This window comes from Bufo bufo, chromosome 2 (genome assembly GCF_905171765.1).
Source record: "Bufo bufo chromosome 2, aBufBuf1.1, whole genome shotgun sequence".
Lineage (NCBI taxonomy): Eukaryota > Metazoa > Chordata > Amphibia > Anura > Bufonidae > Bufo > Bufo bufo.
The window spans coordinates 733,156,974-733,177,321 of record NC_053390.1 but is presented as its reverse complement, the minus strand read 5'-3'; positions in this window follow the sequence as shown (position 1 = coordinate 733,177,321).

Sequence of the window (20,348 nt, the reverse complement as noted above, 5' to 3'; positions counted from 1 at the left end):
AACTACTTCTCACATCAAATTCGCACAGGAACCCTTTTTAGATCATGTAGGGGTGGAAGGAAAGAGAGGCTTAAAAGATATCAGACCATTTATTATTTGTGATTGACCACACATTAGCAGCATACATTTTGAAATCTATGTAAATTGATTCCCATCCAATATAGCCTTAATGGGAAATCAGAATAATGGATCAATATAAATGATTTTAAGCTCATTGTACATTTCAGCCGGGTGAAAGCAAACAACCTGACCTTTTCTAAATAAACATTTCTGAATTCAATTGCATTAGAGCTTGCAGACCAGAAGCCCAGTAATATTAATAAAATGCAGCAGTTATACTGTAATTGCAAATGTGTCATTTGATAAATGATGATTATTTTATATCACTATCTTTAAAATATCCAGGCAGAGTACAATTTGAATGGATAAGTTATAGCTTCTAATAAAATACATCAATTCATGTAATTGATATTTTATGTCCACATAGAAAGAGATGCTATTATCAAAATGGTTTGTAATTATAGCAAGCCATATTGCATAACAGAAGAAATTAAGATAGGACAGGAGAGAAAATGTCTGTTTTGTTTTTGTGTTGTCAATTTTTCTCAGTATATTGAAAGTTCAGCAGATTATTTTTAGTGTTGAGCGAATCCGAATTTCAGGGAAAATTCAATTCACCATAAAGCCGAAATTCCTCGTGCTTTGTTGTAGCGAACCGATTTTCCTTGAAATGGTATAAAAAACAAAAAAATAGAAGACTTACCTGTTCGTGACAGGCCAGCCGCCATCTTGATTGAAGATCTGGCCCAAAATCCTGTGTGCGGTTATGTATGATGTCACCACACCGACCCAAATGATTTTACGCCAGATCTTCAATCAAGATGGTGGCCAATCCATCACAAGCAAATGGATGAGTTAAGTATGATGTCATGATTTTTTTTTTATTTAACACTGTGTTATTGCTGGCATCTGAGGGGTACAATGACGGGCAGTGGCATAATTGCCACTCCCTGTCATTGCAAGAGATGGCCATGCGGTTCGCCCGGCAGTCATTTTGTGGCAAACTTTGCTCGTATGCTATTCACAGAACATACGAACATATGCGCCATATTCTTTTGCATTGCGCTGAACTATAACCCATGACACATCCATCAGGTGGGACAGGACAGCCAATTGAGACGTTTCAGCACATGGACATACCCCCACCCTATAACAGAACCAGATCTGGCAGTCATTTTACATTCTGTGTTTTGCCAGTGTAGGGAGAGACTGCTTTGTGGAGCAGGGACAGACTGTAAGGGACACCAAACGCTAGCTAATAGGGCCACACAAGTCCTTTTAAGGACTGGTATAGGTGTGCTAACGATAGGTGTGATATACTTAGGGTTGTGATATACTTATAATATACTTTCTAAAATAGAAAGTATATTATAGTGCATTTGTATTGCGCATCAGTTTTATGCGGTGCTGTAGCTATATAGAGGGACAATTGCTATTGGAATAACTAATTGCAACTGGTGTGATATACCTGTTGCCCCCCAAAAAACTGATTGAGGGGTGTGATATACTTATTATATACTTTTTAACATGCAAAGTATATAGTGCATTTGTATTGTGCAACAGTTGTGTGTGGTTCTGCTGCTATACCTCAGCTATAACAATATAACTAAACAATAACAAAGACAGGTGCACTCTGCAGTCTCACTAAACCCTCAACCTGATTTTAAAATTGAGAGATTAGTCAACATGTCCTACGGTGTAGAACATGTCTAAGCCCGGGCATTTTGCTGGGGATTGCCATTAGCAACGGGCCACAAGTGCAGGATCTGCTCCCCTGTATATATGCACGACTGCATGTGGGTCTGAGCACCTCCTGCTGATGCCAACCTGTCTTCTTAGTTTGTATATATAGATTCCTGGAGGTGTATAAACTCCAATTTAAATGTGCCTGTTTTCCATCTACAGGCCACATTTAGGTGCACCTGTGAGGCCTGGGACATATCAGCCAGTCTTGAGTGGGACTCGCAGACTCCTCCCTCCTCCCATTGCAAGCATGGCTACATGCTGGAGGTAACTGGTGAGCTGTTTGTGAGTCTGCCTTATGCTCCTGTAATTTGCCCACTGGCTCCTGGTATTGCCCATACGGCTCAGGTAGGAGAGTGTTAGGTCCCGGGCTACTTGAGGAACCTTGGCGTGGTGCCCGGGCTTAGACATGTTCTACACCGTAGGACATGTTGCCTAATCTCTCAATTTTAAAATCAGTTTTGAGGGTTTAGTGAGACTGCAGAGTGCACCTGTCTTTGTTATTGTTTAGTTATATTGTTATATTAATTATGACATCCGCACTTGTTACCTTGTGTAGGATGTCTATTTTGGTTCGACGTGGGCATCCTCTACCGTATGCATTTTGCTGGGGATTGCCATTAGCAACGGGCCACAAGTGCAGGATTTGCTCCCCTGTATATATGCACGACTGCATGTGGGTCTGAGCACCTCCTGCTGATGCCAACCTGTCTTCTTAGTTTGTATATACCTCAGCTATATAGAGGGACAAGTGCTATTGGAACAACTATTTGCAATGGGTGTGATATACCTGTTTCCCTAAAAAAAACTGATTGAGGGGTGCAATATACCTGCTTTCACAAAATACTGATTAAGGGACTTGATATACCTGCTTCCACAAATTACGGATTGAGGGGTGCGATATACCAACTATCACCAAATATTGATTAAGGGGTACTATATACATGCTCCCACAAAATACAGATTGAGGGGTGCGATATACCTGCTACCACCAAATGCTGATTAAGGGGATTCATATACCTAATTCCACAAAATATTGATTGAGGCCTGCGATACACCTGCTTCCACAAAATATTGATTAAGGGGTTTGATAAACCTGCTTCCGCAAAATACTGATTGATGGGTGTGATATAGCTACTTCCACAAAATACTGATTAAGGGGTTCTATATACCTGCTTCTACAAAATACTGATTAAAAGGATTGATATACCTACTTCCACAAAATACTGATTAAGGGGTTTGATATACCTGCTTCCACAAAATACAGATTGAGGGGTGCCATATACCTGCTTCCACCAAATATTGATTAAGGGGTTATATATACCTGCTTCCACTAAATACTGATTGAGGGGTGCGATATACCTGCTTCAACAAAATACTGATTAAGGGGATTGATATACCTGCTTCTACAAAATACTGATTAAGGGAATTGATATGCCTGCTTCCACCAAATACTGATTGAGACCTGCGATACACCTGCTTCCACAAAATACTGATTAAGGGGATTGATATACCTGCTTCTAAAAAATATTGATTGAGGCCTGCGATATACCTGCTTCCGCAAAATACTGAATAAGGTTTTTGATATACCTGCTTCCCAAAAATACAGATTGAGGGGTGCGATATACCTGCTTCCACCAAATATTGATTGAAGGGTTCTACATTCCTGATTCCACAAAATACTGGTTGAGGGGTGCGATATACCTGTTTCCACAAAATATTGATTAAGAGGATTGATATACCTGCTTCCACCAAATATTGATTGAGGCCTGCGATGCAAATGCTTCCACAAAATACTGATTAAGGGGATTGATATACAGTACAGACCAAAAGTTTGGACACACCTTCTCATTCAAAGAGTTTTCTTTATTTTCATGACTATGAAAATTGAAGATTCACACTGAAGGCATCAAAACTATGAATTAACACATGTGGAATTATATACATAACAAACAAGTGTGAAACAACTGAAAATATGTCATATTCTAGCTTCTTCAAAGTAGCCACCTTTTGCTTTGATTACTGCTTTGCACACTCTTGGCATTCTCTTGATGAGCTTCAAGAGATAGTCCCCTGAAATGGTTTTCACTTCACAGGTGTGCCCTGTCAGGTTTAATAAGTAGGATTTCTTGCCTTATAAATGGGTTTGGGACCATCAGTTGCGTTGAGGAGAAGTCAGGTGGATACACAGCTGATAGTCCTACTGAATAGACTGTTAGAATTTGTATTATGGAAAGAAAAAAGCAGCTAAGTAAAGAAAAACGAGTGGCCATCATTACTTTAAAAAATGAAGGTCAGTCAGTCAGCCGAAAAATTGGGAAAACTTTGAAAGTAAGGGCTATTTGACCATGAAGGAGAGTGATAGAGTGCTGTGTCAGATGACTTGGCCTCCACAGTCACCGGACCTGAACCCAATCGAGATGGTTTGGGGTGAGCTGGACCGCAGAGTGAAGGCAAAAGGACCAACAAGCGCTAAGCATCTCTGGGAACTCCTTCAAGACTGTTGGAAGACCATTTCAGGGGACTACCTCTTGAAGCTCATCAAGAGAGTGCCAAGAGTGTGCAAAGCAGTAATCAAAGCAAAAGAATCTAGAATACTTTGAAGAATCTAGAATATGACATATTTTCAGTTGTTTCACACTTTTTTGTTATGTATATAATTCCACATGTGTTAATTCATAGTTTTGATGCCTTCATAGTCATGAAAATAAAGAAAACTCTTTGAATGAGAAGGTGTGTCCAAACTTTTGGTCTGTACTGTACCTGCTTCCACTAAATATTGATTGAGGCCTGCGATACACCTGCTTCCACAAAATACTGACTGAGGGGTGCGATACACCTGCTTCCACAAAATACTGATTGAGGGGTTCTATATAACTGTTTTTACCAAATACTGATTGAGGGTTGAGATATACCTGCTTCCACCAAATACTGATTGAGGCCTACGATACACCTGCTTCCACAAAATAATGATTGAGGGGTGCAATATACCTGCTTCCGCAAAATACTGATTAAGGGGTTTGATATACCTGAATCCACAAAATACAGGATGAGGGGTGCGATATACCTGCTTCCACCAAATATTGATTGAGGCCTGAGATACACCTGCTTCCACAAAATACTGATTGAGGGGTGCTATACACCTGCTTCCACCAAATATTGATTACGTTTTCTATATACCTGTTTCCACAAAATACTGATTGAGGGGTGCGATATACCTGCTTCCACCAAATACTGATTGAGGCCTGCGATACACCTGCTTCCACAAAATACAGATTGAGGTGTGCAATATACCTGCTTCCACAAAATATTAATTAAGGGGTTCTATATAACTGCTTCCACAATATACTGATTGAGTGGTGCGATATACTAGCTTCGACAAAATATTGATTAAGGGATTCTATATACCTGCTTCCACAAAATACTGATTGAGGGGTGCAATATAGCTGCTTCCACCAAATATTGATTGAGGCCTGCGATACACCTGCTTCTACAAAATACTGATTGAGGGGTGCGATATACCTGCTTCCATCAAATATTGATTAAGGGGTTCTATATACCTGTTTCCACAAAATATTGATTGAGCGGTGCGATATACCTGCTTCCACAATATACTGATTAAGGGGATTGATATACCTGCTTCATCAATATACTGATTAAGGGGATTGATATACCTGCTTCTACCAAATATTTATTGAGGCCTGTGATACACCTGCCTCTAGAAAATACTGTTTAAGGGGATTGAGATACCTAGTGCTTACACCAAATACTGATTGAGGCCTGCAATATACCTGCTTCCACAAATACTGCTCTTCTCTAGAGACTTTGGCACAGGGTCATTTTGAAAATAACAGGCAGAGGAAGAGGCAGGCCGTTCCACAGGGGTTGTAGGGGTCGGGCAGGTGCACCAGGCCAGAGCCTATGTGGGAAGTTGGTTAAGGTGCGTGCGATTACATCAAAGAACGCACCAGAATTGGTTGAGTGGCTCACTCAGCCTTCATCTTCTGCACCATCCTCATCCTCTGTATCTGCACCCTCCTCACTCTCTGCTGCGTGCACCCCCAAAGACCTCACCACCAGCACCACCATAGCCTCTCCATTTGAGTCAGAGAAATAATTTTCCTATCCGTTCCCAGACCTTACCGATGCGCAGACATTCTTGGCATCAGATGAGGAAGAGGAGGTAGCAACAGCCGCCACCCAGCGGTATGACAACAGTACCCAGATCAGCCCAAGGAGGGTGGTCCCCGCTGTTGCTGCCTACTCCAAGATCTCTAATGTCAGTGGTGGTGAAAATGACGATGATGACATGTCGATGGACGTCACTTGGGTGCCAACAAGAGAGGAAGAGAAGGGGAGTTCAGAGAGAGAGACGGAGCCGCAGATAGGGAGGAGAAGGAGGAGAAGCAGGCAGAACTCTCTGTGCACCGGAGGCAAAAAGCAGACTGCAAATATGTCTGGAGTGAGCCATCCACCATGCAAGGTCACATCTTGCGCTCCCAGGACGCCGGCCCATGGCTCCGCAGTGTAGGCTTTTTTTTAACATGTCCGCTGCTGACAATAGTGTTGCTATCTGCAGCCTGTTCTGTCAACGCATAAATCGCGGCAAGCCCAACACTCACCTAGGGACGACCGCCTTAAGAAGGCACCTGGCCTCCCATCACCGAGCCCAGTGGGAGCAAAGCCAACAGAACCCACAAAGCCACACTCCCGGTGCTCCACGCCCTGCCACTTCTCCTTCTCCTCCCATTTGTCCTCCACTCCACCGTCCACCGTGCCATCATCGCGTTTATCTGGCAGAAGCCAGGCTTCCTTGGCCCAAATGTTTGAGTGTAAAAAGTTGATGATGCCGGATAACCCTCTTGCCCAACGGCTGACCACTGGCTTGTCGGAACTGCTAGCCAGCCAACTACTGCCATATAAACTGGTTGACTCGGAGGCCTTTAGAAGACATGTGGCCATTGGCAATGGATAGTCCCGGAATGAAATATTTCTCCCAGAAGGGCATCCCAGATCTATATGGCCACGTTCAGTGGCAAGTGAATGTATCTCTGGCACACAGTGTTGGTGCCAAGATACAGATGTAGTAGAGTTAAAACACATGCGGGTTATCTAAACTAAATGCGTTAAGCAAACACCTTTTGTTTCAAGATAATGCGATGAGTTAAGAAATTTGAGTTAAGAGTTTGTGTGTTAACCCTGCTACATCTGTCCATCTGACCACAGACTTAACTTTTACTGCCCACTGGGTGAACCTTCTGACGGCCGTCAAGCATGTAACCCGTGGCACCGTGTGGATTTGGTGTTACCGCCACGGATTGCATGCAGGCCTGCCACTTCTTCTCCTCCTCCTACTCTATCCTCCATCTCCTCCTCGGCTGACTCCTCCTTTTCCACTGCTACTGCCTCTTCCGCTGCACCCTCAAGCCCCCCAGAACCTATTCGACATGCCATGTGAGATGTTGCCATGCTGTGCTGCAGCTGTTGTGTCTGGAAGCCAAGAGCCACACTGTTCCTGCACTGCTTTCAGCTCTGCAGTCACATGCCGATCAGTGGCTAACCCCTCTCAATTTGACAGTTGGTAAAGTAGTGAAACAGGACAAAATAACACACACAGTGCATTGCACTCATCCTGAACATAGTCGTGCAGCGATTCGTTGCCAAATACCCTGGGGTCCAGGACGTCTTGCGGCAGGTCCGGAAAATCTATGGCCATTTTGGAAGATCTTACACAGCCATGGCTCACCTTGTTGATGTTCAGCGGCGATACCACCTGCCCGACAGACGTCTGATTTATGACAGCCTGAGGCGCTGGAACTCCACCTTGTATATGTTTGATAGGCTGCTCCAGCAGCAACGTGCCGTTAACGACTACCTGTACAAACTCGGCAGCAGGACAGGTTCTGGGGAGCTTGGTTTCTTTTCGTTTCTTTTCACCGCACCAGTCGCTGCTCATGCGTGACGCATGCAGACTTCTGCAGCCATTTGATGAGGACCTTCATGCTCCAGTGTTTGAAGAGGGACCCCCATATAAAAAGCATAAAGTTCAAGGACCAGTTCTGGGTGGCAACGTACTTAGACCCCCGGTACAAACACAAAATGGTGGACATGTTACCAGCATCACAGAGGGCTGGCAGAATGCAGCATTTCCAGGCCTTGCTGCGAGAGATACTGCATTCTGCTGTTGCGGGTGCTGGAAGAGGAATTTCCACTCACAGCGAAACACATGCGGTTACCAATTTTACCGCGCCTGCAAGAAGAGGGCGGTTTGAAGATGTGTTGGTCACTTCGGATATGAGATCATTTTTGCAGCCAACCCATCGACAGCTGCCCTCCGGATCCATCCTCAGGGAATGCCTAGACCAACAGGTGTCCGACTACACCGGGTTAACGGCCGATGTGGATACTCTAAGAATCGAGGAACCCCTGGACTACTGGGTGTGCAGGCTTGACCTGTGGCCAGAGCTCGCACAATTTGCCATGGAACTCTTGGCTTGCCCCTCATCGGATGTCTTGTCCGAAAGGACGTTCAGCGCAGCAAGTAGGATCGTGACAGATAAGCGCACTCGCCTAGCTCACGACAATGTGGACTACCTCACATTTCTAAAAATTAATGAGGCATGGATCTCGCAGGAATTCAACACCTGTGATGACCACGTGTAATTGAATTTTCTCATGCCAGCCCACACATATCCGCCACCACACAGAACAAAGAATGGTCCTTGTCTTATGTACAGTATATACAGCGGCATAAAAGGCCTTTTCTGTCAGGTAAATGCCTAAGTTTTGGGGCATCTTCTCCAGTGGACTACAGTAAAATTTTTATCCAGTGACCGCCTAATGTACCTTCAGACACATAATCACTAGTTCTTTTTTGTCAGGTGAATGCCTTATTTTTGGGGCCTGTACTGGCCTACAGTAAATTTTTTAGACAGTTACCGCCTAATGTACTTCCAGCCACATAAGCACAAGTTCTTTACTGTCAGGTGATTGCCTAATTTTTGTGTCCTGTACTGGCCTACAGTAAAATTGTTATCCACTGACCATCTAATATACCTCCAGCCAAATAATCACTTGTTCTTTTATGGGGGTAGACCCTTTGCTACTCAGGAGCCTACGTGTCAGGAAAAAACTAGCGGTGCATGGGTTCATAAAGGCAGCGGCAGGTAGTCAGCATGGAGTGGTGGGGGTAAAATGCCATACTCGCCGCTGTGGGATTTTTTTTTTATCAAGTTGATGGAGGACGATAATGTGCCGGTATGCAGGAAATGTGGGCAGAAGGTAAAGAGAAGTCAGGGTACTAATGTTGGCACCACGACCAGGGTGGATTTGATTTAAATCAAAATGATTTAAATCACGATTTAAATCTCTAGTCAGTAAGGCTTGATTTAAATCATAGTTTTCTACATAAAGACTAATTCTTGCTGGTATAACTTATAATATGCAAATAGATGAAGATTTTTTGAATAACAACTTTTCATATTAGTTTGATTAGGTTGATTCTGCATTCATGGGTTTGAAGAAGTTAAGATTAAGGTATTTTTCTCAACTCTGTCCATGTTTATAACATTTTTGCTGTGAAGAAGAGGCATGTGATCTCTGCTGAGTCAAATTCAGTTTTGAGAACTGCAAAAGTAAACCAAGCATCTGTGATAATATCTTGTAGGCAGAGAAACTGCCCAATAATCTTACAAAAACCTCTGGAAGAGCATGACATTGTGAATGGATTAATGGAATTTATTTACCCCAAAAATTACACATATAGAAACATAGAAACATAGAATGTGTCGGCAGATAAGAACCATTTGGCCCATCTAGTCTGCCCAATATACTGAATACTATGAATAGCCCTTGGCCCTATCTTATATGAAGGATGGCCTTATGCCTATCCCATGCATGCTTGAACTCCTTCACTGTATTTGCAGCTACCACTTCTGCAGGAAAGCTATTCCATGCATTTACTACTCCCTCAGTAAAGTAATACTTCTTGATATTACTTTTAAACCTTTGCCCCTCTAATTTAAAACTATGTCCTCTTGTAGCAGTTTTTCTTCTTTTAAATATTCTCTCCTCTTTTACCTTGTTGATTCCCTTTATGTATTTAAAAGTTTCTATCATATCCCCTCTGTCTCGTCTTTCTTCCAAGCTATACATGTTAAGGTCCTTTAATCTTTCCTAGTAAGTTTTATCCTGCAATCCATGTACTAGTTTAGTAGCTCTTCTCTGAACTCTCTCCAAAGTATCAATATCCTTCTGGAGATATCATCTCCAGTACTGCGCCCAATACTCCAAATGAGGTCTCACTAGTGCTCTGTAGAGCGGCATGAGCACCTACCTCTTTCTACTGGTAATGCCTCTCCCTATACACCCAAGCATTTTGCTAGCATTTCCTGCTGCTCTATGACATTGTCTGCCTACCTTTAAGTTTTCTGAAATAATGACCCCTAAATCCCTTTCCTCAGATACTGAGGTTAGGACTGTATCACTGATTTTATATTCTGCTCTTGGGTTTTTACGCCCCAGGTGCATTATCTTGCACTTATCAACATTAAATTTTAGTTGCCAGATTTTTGACCATTCCTCTAGTTTTCCTAAATCCTTTTCCATTTGCTGTATCCCTCCAGGAACATAAACCCTGTTATAAATCTTTGTGTCATCAGCTAAAAGACACACCTTACCATCGAGGCCTTCTGCAATTTCGCTTATAAAGATATTAAACAATATGGGTCCCAGACCAGATCCCTGAAGGTTCCCCACTGGTAACAAGACCATGGTCTGAATATACTGTACTCCATTGACTACAACCCTCTGTTGTCTGTCCCTCAGCCACTACCTAATCCATTCAACAATATGGGAGTCCACGTACAGCCTTATTCTACATAATTAAAAAACTAATCTTTATTTCATGATGGAATAACCTTTGGATGGTAATATATTTTCCTCAAAAAGCATTTTATATAAAAAATCTGATTTAAATAAAAAAAATCTGATTTTTTAGACCCTGCATCAACACATGGAGCGTCACCATAAAGTGGCCTGGGAAAACCGTGGCACTAATGTAGTGTACAGCCTGAAGAAGCAACAGCTGCATCTCCCAGCGGCCCACACCCCTTTTCCAGCAGTCAGGGCTTCTCAACCTCAGAAGAAGGAAGGAAGCTGTTACCCCTTTGTGCATTGCTCATGGTGCTCCTTCTACTCATTGTCACGTGTTTTGCCAGCAATGGTTCACTAAGGCAATTGCAAAGAGACATCAGTATGCGTGCAGTCAGCCAATGGTGCAGAAGTTGAACGTGCTCCTGGCCAAGGTGCTGGTACTACAGTCCTTCCCTTTCCATGTGGTTGACTCTGCCCATTTCAGAGAACTGATGTCTTGTGCCGAGCCAAGGGGGAGATTCCCAAGCCGTCATTACTTCTCTAAAAAAGCTGTACCAGCCCTGCACACGTATGTTGAGCAGAATGTCGGCCAGTCCTTGAGCCTGTCTGCATCTTGTACTGTTCATGCCAGTGCTGACGTGTGAAGCTGTAACTATGGTCAAGGACAATTTATTTGTCCTTTACAGCCCACTCAGTAAATATGGTTCCGGCCCTGGTACACCAGCAACTTGGCCAGGTGGCAATGCCACCTTCGCATAGTAATCATGGGATTTATTTGCCAATGTCCTCCTCTGCCTTCTCATTCTCCAACTTGTCCTCAGCCTCCCCTGTAGGCACAATTGTGAGTGGTCTCAATTGACCTGCGGTTTGCTGCGATTGCCGACACGGGAGGGTCCCAAGACCCCCCTGGGCATTGTCCCACGGTGCCTGCTGATTTATTTCAGCAGACACCGGGTTCTGATCACCTACAGCCACGCGGCGGTGATCGGAACTACACTTGACGTACCAGTACGTCATGTGTCCTTAAGTACCGGGACATAATGCTGTACCGGTACGTCATATGTCCCTAACAGTTTAAAAAAACTAAATTTTTTTTTTTGCAATACCCTACATCTGGGGCCTTTGCTGCATTTGTCACAGTGAAATACAAGCTTTAAATACTGCAATTATATACTGGGTTTAAAAAAACACCCATTTTTTGCAAGACTCTACATCTGGGACCTTTGCTGCATTTGTCACAGTGAAATACAAGCCTTAAATAGTGCAATTATATTATGGGTTTAAAAAAACACCCATTTTGGGCCACATATTAAATTTCAGCCTTTGCTGCATTTCTGGCAGTCCAATACAAGTGTGAGATACTGCTGTTATATTCAGGTATTAAAAAAACACCCATTTTGGGCAAGATAATACATTTGCGGCCTTTGCTACATTTCTGACAGTCCAATACAAGCGTAAGATACTGCTGTTATATTCGGATTTAAATAAAAAAAACACCCATTTTGGGCAAGATAATACATTTGCGGCCTTTGTTGCATTTGTGACAGTCAAATACAAGCTTTAAATACTGCAATTAAATTCTGGGTTTAAAAAAAAAAACATTTTTTGCAAGACCCTACATCTGGGGCCTTTGCGGCATTTGTTACAGTGAAATACAAGCTTTAAATACTGCAATTTTATTCTGGGTTTAAAAAAGCACCCATTCTGGGCAAGACAAAATATTTGCGGCCTTTGTTGCATTTGTGACAGTGAAATACAAGCATTCAATACTGCAATTATATTCTGGGTTTAAAAAAACACCCATTTTGGGCAAGATAATACATTTCCGGGCCTTGGCTGCATTTCTGACAGTCCAATACAAGCGTTAAATACTGCTGTTATATTCTGGGTTTAAAAAAACACCCATTTTGGGTAAATTAATACATTTGAGGCCTTTGTTGCATTTGTGACAGTGAAATACAAGCTTTACATACTGCAATTATATTCTGGGTTTAAAAAAACACCCATTTTGGGCAAGATAATAAATTTGACCCTTTGCTGCATTTCTGACAGTCCAATACAAGTGTTAGATACTGCTGTTATATTCTGGTATTAAAAAAACACCCATTTTGGGCAAGATAATACATTTGCGGCCTTTGCATCATTTCTGACAGTCCAATACAAGTGTTAGATACTGCTGTTATATTCTGGTATTAAAAAAACACCCATTTTGGGCAAGATAATACATTTCCGGACCTTTGCTGCATTTATGACAGTCCAATACAAGTGTTAGATACTGCTGTTATATTCTTGTATTAAAAAAACACCCATTTTGGGCAAGATAATACATTTGCGGCCTTTGCTTCATTTCTGACAGTCTTATGCAAGCGTTAGATACTGCTGTTATATTCTGGTTTAAAAAAAAACACCTATTTTGGGCAAGATAATACATTTGCGGCCTTTGTTGCATTTGTGGCAGTGAAATAAATGCTTTAAATACTGCAATTATATACTGGGTTTAAAAACACACCCATTTTTTTTGCAAGACCCTACATCTGGGGCCTTTGTTGCATTTGTGGCAGTGATATACAAGCTTTAAATACTGCAATAATATACTGGGTTTAAAAAAACACCCATTTTTTGCAAGACCCTACATCTGGGGCCTTTGCTGCATTTGTCACAGTGAAATACAAGCTTTAAATACTTTTAATATACTTATATTTTGGTTTTAAAATTTGCCGCCTTTGCTGCATTTCTGACAGTCCAATACAAGCGTTAGATACTGCTGTTATTTTCTGGTATTAAAAAAACACCCATTTTTTGCAAGATCCTACATCTGGGGACTTTGCTGCATTTGTCACAGTGAAATACAAGCTTTAAATACTGCAATTATCTACTGGGTTTAAAATAACACCCATTTTTTGCAAGACCCTACATCTGGGGCCTTTGCTGCATTTCTCACAGTCAAATACAACCAGTCAATACTGCAGTTACATTGTTGGTTGACAAATTAAAAATTTTTGTGACTATGAAGTAATTGTATGAAATTCACCTGTCACACTTGTGTGACCTCAAGAAATTTTTCATCTTTATGAGAACGGCACTGCCTTACCCTCAGTGAACTTAATTGTTGACTATTGACAGTTACATTGTCGCCTGACATAAACCATCTATTAGTTTGGTGGGTGAACACAAAGAATGAGGAGAGAGTCAAATAAGGGACGTGGCCCAGGTCATGGTGCTGCTGGTGGAGCTCCTGTTGCAGTGACAGAACGTGGCCGATCTGTGCCAGCCACACGCACAAGTGAAAAACCTTCCTCAGGTGCAAGTAGGCGACAGAACCTTCAGCGTTATTTGGTAGGGCCGAATGCGGATGGTGGGGCCAGAACAAGTGCAGACGATAGTAAATTGGGTGGCTGACAGTGCCTCCAGTTCCTTCACATTGTCTCCCACCCAGTCTCCTGCTGAAAGACCACAGTTGGCACCTACAGCCCATTTCCATCAGTCTTTCACCTCGCCCCCTTGCAAATCAGCCAAGCAGTCCAAGCCCCAAGTCATGCAGCAGTCTCTTCCGCTTTTTGATGACTCTGCTAGCAGGGTTCCCAGGGCCACCCCCATAGCCCTGCCCCAGAAGTGGAAGAGATTGAGTGCACCGATGCCCAACCACTTATGTTTCAGGATGAGTACGTGGGAGGATCACTGCAGCATGTCTCGGATGATGACGAAACACAGGTGCCAACTGCTGTGGCTTTCTGCAGTGTGCAGACTGACAAGGAGGGCAGGGGTGAAGACTGGGTGGAAGATGATGTGGAGGAGGATAAGGTCCTCGACCCCACATGGAATCAGGTTCATGTGAGTGACCTGTCTAGTTCGGTGGAAGAGGCAGTGGTCGCACAGAGCCACCAGCACAGCAGAAGAGGGAGCAGGGTGCAAAAGCGGAGCGGCCGTCCCCTAGACAGTACGCCTGCTACTGCCCACCGCACCAAGGGACCGAGCACACCAAAGCAGGCTCCAAGGAGTTCAATGGCGTGGCAGTTCTTCATACAATGTGCTGACGACAAGACACGAGTGGTTTAGCCTGATGCGAGGCATAAACGTTCTTAACCTGAGCACAACCTGCATGACCAGGCATCTAAGTGCAAAACAAGAGCTGCAGTGGAGTGGACACCTCAAAAACGAAGGAAGGTCTATGGCTCCTCCTGCTTCCTCTTATGCTGCAGTCTCAGCCTCTTCATTCCCCTCTGGAGTGACAGTGGCACCTGCCACCCCGCAAACAGAGGATTTGCCAGCAACGCCACAACCTGGGTCACCAAGCATCTCCACAATGTCCCATGGAAGCAATCCGCTGTCTATCTCTCAAACACTAGAGCAAAAGAGGATGTACCCCCCTACCCACCTGTCATCCCTGTCCCTGAATGCCAGCATTTCAAAATTTCTGGCCTTTGAAATGTTGTAATTTCGTCTGGTGGAGACGGAGAGTTTTAAAAGCCGTATGGCGGTGGCTGTCCCACAGTACCTCGTGCCCAGCCACCACTACTTTTCCAGGCGAGCCATCCCTTCTCTGCATAACCAAGTGGGGGACAAAATCAGGTGTGCACTGTGCAATGCCATCTGAGGCAAGGTCCACCTAACTACGGATACTTGGACCAGTAAGCACGGTCAGGGACGTTATATCTCCCTACACTGGGTAAATGCAGTGGCGGCGGAGCCTGAGGCGGATAGCAGTTTGGAGCATGTCCTTTCAGCACTGAGGATTGCAGGGCGCTTCTCTTTGCCTCCTGTTGCTTCCTCCTCCTACTCCGCTATCTCATCCTCTACCGCCTCCTCATCCGATCAGCGTAACACCTTCACCACCAACTTCAGCACAGCCTGGGGTAAACGACAGCAGGCAGTTTTAAAACCTATCTGTTTGGGGGACAAACCCCACACCGCGCAGGAGCTGTGTATGGGCATGGAACAACAGACCGCCTCCTCAACCTAGGCTCCTACTCCATATGGACCTCCACCTCCTAGATCAAGATTATTTTTCTTCTTTTAAATATTCTCTCCTCTTTTACCTTGTTGATTCCCTTTATGTATTTAAAAGTTTCTATCATATCCCCTCTGTCTCGTCTTTCTTCCAAGCTATACATGTTAAGGTCCTTTAATCTTTCCTAGTAAGTTTTATCCTGCAATCCATGTACTAGTTTAGTAGCTCTTCTCTGAACTCTCTCCAAAGTATCAATATCCTTCTGGAGATATCATCTCCAGTACTGCGCCCAATACTCCAAATGAGGTCTCACTAGTGCTCTGTAGAGCGGCATGAGCACCTCCCTCTTTCTACTGGTAATGCCTCTCCCTATACACCCAAGCATTTTGCTAGCATTTCCTGCTGCTCTATGACATTGTCTGCCTACCTTTAAGTTTTCTGAAATAATGACCCCTAAATCCCTTTCCTCAGATACTGAGGTTAGGACTGTATCACTGATTTTATATTCTGCTCTTGGGTTTTTACGCCCCAGGTGCATTATCTTGCACTTATCAACATTAAATTTTAGTTGCCAGATTTTTGACCATTCCTCTAGTTTCCTAAATCCTTTTCCATTTGCTGTATCCCTCCAGGAACATAAACCCTGTTATAAATCTTTGTGTCATCAGCTAAAAGACACACCTTACCATCGAGGCCTTCTGCAATTTCGCTTATAAAGATATTAAACAATATGGGTCCCAGACCAGATCCCTGAAGGTTCCCCACTGGTAACAAGACCATGGTCTGAATATACTGTACTCCATTGACTACAACCCTCTGTTGTCTGTCCCTCAGCCACTACCTAATCCATTCAACAATATGGGAGTCCACGTACAGCCTTATTCTACATAATTAAAAAACTAATCTTTATTTCATGATGGAATAACCTTTGGATGGTAATATATTTTCCTCAAAAAGCATTTTATATAAAAAATCTGATTTAAATAAAATAAATCTGATTTTTTAGACCCTGCATCAACACATGGAGCGTCACCATAAAGTGGCCTGGGAAAACCGTGGCACTAATGTAGTGTACAGCCTGAAGAAGCAACAGCTGCATCTCCCAGCGGCCCACACCCCTTTTCCAGCAGTCAGGGCTTCTCAACCTCAGAAGAAGGAAGGAAGCTGTTACCCCTTTGTGCATTGCTCATGGTGCTCCTTCTACTCATTGTCACGTGTTTTGCCAGCAATGGTTCACTAAGGCAATTGCAAAGAGACATCAGTATGCGTGCAGTCAGCCAATGGTGCAGAAGTTGAACGTGCTCCTGGCCAAGGTGCTGGTACTACAGTCCTTCCCTTTCCATGTGGTTGACTCTGCCCATTTCAGAGAACTGATGTCTTGTGCCGAGCCAAGGGGGAGATTCCCAAGCCGTCATTACTTCTCTAAAAAAGCTGTACCAGCCCTGCACACGTATGTTGAGCAGAATGTCGGCCAGTCCTTGAGCCTGTCTGCATCTTGTACTGTTCATGCCAGTGCTGACGTGTGAAGCTGTAACTATGGTCAAGGACAATTTATTTGTCCTTTACAGCCCACTCAGTAAATATGGTTCCGGCCCTGGTACACCAGCAACTTGGCCAGGTGGCAATGCCACCTTCGCATAGTAATCATGGGATTTATTTGCCAATGTCCTCCTCTGCCTTCTCATTCTCCAACTTGTCCTCAGCCTCCCCTGTAGGCACAATTGTGAGTGGTCTCAATTGACCTGCGGTTTGCTGCGATTGCCGACACGGGAGGGTCCCAAGACCCCCCTGGGCATTGTCCCACGGTGCCTGCTGATTTATTTCAGCAGACACCGGGTTCTGATCACCTACAGCCACGCGGCGGTGATCGGAACTACACTTGACGTACCAGTACGTCATGTGTCCTTAAGTACCGGGACATAATGCTGTACCGGTACGTCATATGTCCCTAACAGTTTAAAAAAACTAAATTTTTTTTTTTGCAATACCCTACATCTGGGGCCTTTGCTGCATTTGTCACAGTGAAATACAAGCTTTAAATACTGCAATTATATACTGGGTTTAAAAAAACACCCATTTTTTGCAAGACTCTACATCTGGGACCTTTGCTGCATTTGTCACAGTGAAATACAAGCCTTAAATAGTGCAATTATATTATGGGTTTAAAAAAACACCCATTTTGGGCCACATATTAAATTTCAGCCTTTGCTGCATTTCTGGCAGTCCAATACAAGTGTGAGATACTGCTGTTATATTCAGGTATTAAAAAAACACCCATTTTGGGCAAGATAATACATTTGCGGCCTTTGCTACATTTCTGACAGTCCAATACAAGCGTAAGATACTGCTGTTATATTCGGATTTAAATAAAAAAAACACCCATTTTGGGCAAGATAATACATTTGCGGCCTTTGTTGCATTTGTGACAGTCAAATACAAGCTTTAAATACTGCAATTAAATTCTGGGTTTAAAAAAAAAAACATTTTTTGCAAGACCCTACATCTGGGGCCTTTGCGGCATTTGTTACAGTGAAATACAAGCTTTAAATACTGCAATTTTATTCTGGGTTTAAAAAAGCACCCATTCTGGGCAAGACAAAATATTTGCGGCCTTTGTTGCATTTGTGACAGTGAAATACAAGCATTCAATACTGCAATTATATTCTGGGTTTAAAAAAACACCCATTTTGGGCAAGATAATACATTTCCGGGCCTTGGCTGCATTTCTGACAGTCCAATACAAGCGTTAAATACTGCTGTTATATTCTGGGTTTAAAAAAACACCCATTTTGGGTAAATTAATACATTTGAGGCCTTTGTTGCATTTGTGACAGTGAAATACAAGCTTTACATACTGCAATTATATTCTGGGTTTAAAAAAACACCCATTTTGGGCAAGATAATAAATTTGACCCTTTGCTGCATTTCTGACAGTCCAATACAAGTGTTAGATACTGCTGTTATATTCTGGTATTAAAAAAACACCCATTTTGGGCAAGATAATACATTTGCGGCCTTTGCATCATTTCTGACAGTCCAATACAAGTGTTAGATACTGCTGTTATATTCTGGTATTAAAAAAACACCCATTTTGGGCAAGATAATACATTTCCGGACCTTTGCTGCATTTATGACAGTCCAATACAAGTGTTAGATACTGCTGTTATATTCTTGTATTAAAAAAACACCCATTTTGGGCAAGATAATACATTTGCGGCCTTTGCTTCATTTCTGACAGTCTTATGCAAGCGTTAGATACTGCTGTTATATTCTGGTTTAAAAAAAAACACCTATTTTGGGCAAGATAATACATTTGCGGCCTTTGTTGCATTTGTGGCAGTGAAATAAATGCTTTAAATACTGCAATTATATACTGGGTTTAAAAACACACCCATTTTTTTTGCAAGACCCTACATCTGGGGCCTTTGTTGCATTTGTGGCAGTGATATACAAGCTTTAAATACTGCAATAATATACTGGGTTTAAAAAAACACCCATTTTTTGCAAGACCCTACATCTGGGGCCTTTGCTGCATTTGTCACAGTGAAATACAAGCTTTAAATACTTTTAATATACTTATATTTTGGTTTTAAAATTTGCCGCCTTTGCTGCATTTCTGACAGTCCAATACAAGCGTTAGATACTGCTGTTATTTTCTGGTATTAAAAAAACACCCATTTTTTGCAAGATCCTACATCTGGGGACTTTGCTGCATTTGTCACAGTGAAATACAAGCTTTAAATACTGCAATTATCTACTGGGTTTAAAATAACACCCATTTTTTGCAAGACCCTACATCTGGGGCCTTTGCTGCATTTCTCACAGTCAAATACAACCAGTCAATACTGCAGTTACATTGTTGGTTGACAAATTAAAATTTTTTGTGACTATGAAGTAATTGTATGAAATTCACCTGTCACACTTTTGTGTGACCTCAAGAAATTTTTCATCTTTATGAGAACGGCACTGCCTTACCCTCAGTGAACTTAATTGTTGACTATTGACAGTTACATTGTCGCCTGACATAAACCATCTATTAGTTTGGTGGGTGAACACAAAGAATGAGGAGAGAGTCAAATAAGGGACGTGGCCCAGGTCATGGTGCTGCTGGTGGAGCTCCTGTTGCAGTGACAGAACGTGGCCGATCTGTGCCAGCCACACGCACAAGTGAAAAACCTTCCTCAGGTGCAAGTAGGCGACAGAACCTTCAGCGTTATTTGGTAGGGCCGAATGCGGATGGTGGGGCCAGAACAAGTGCAGACGATAGTAAATTGGGTGGCTGACAGTGCCTCCAGTTCCTTCACATTGTCTCCCACCCAGTCTCCTGCTGAAAGACCACAGTTGGCACCTGCAGCCCATTTCCATCAGTCTTTCACCTCGCCCCCTTGCAAATCAGCCAAGCAGTCCGAGCCCCAAGTCATGCAGCAGTCTCTTCCGCTTTTTGATGACTCTGCTAGCAGGGTTCCCAGGGCCACCCCCATAGCCCTGCCCCAGAAGTGGAAGAGATTGAGTGCACCGATGCCCAACCACTTATGTTTCAGGATGAGTACGTGGGAGGATCACTGCAGCATGTCTCGGATGATGACGAAACACAGGTGCCAACTGCTGTGGCTTTCTGCAGTGTGCAGACTGACAAGGAGGGCAGGGGTGAAGACTGGGTGGAAGATGATGTGGAGGAGGATAAGGTCCTCGACCCCACATGGAATCAGGTTCATGTGAGTGA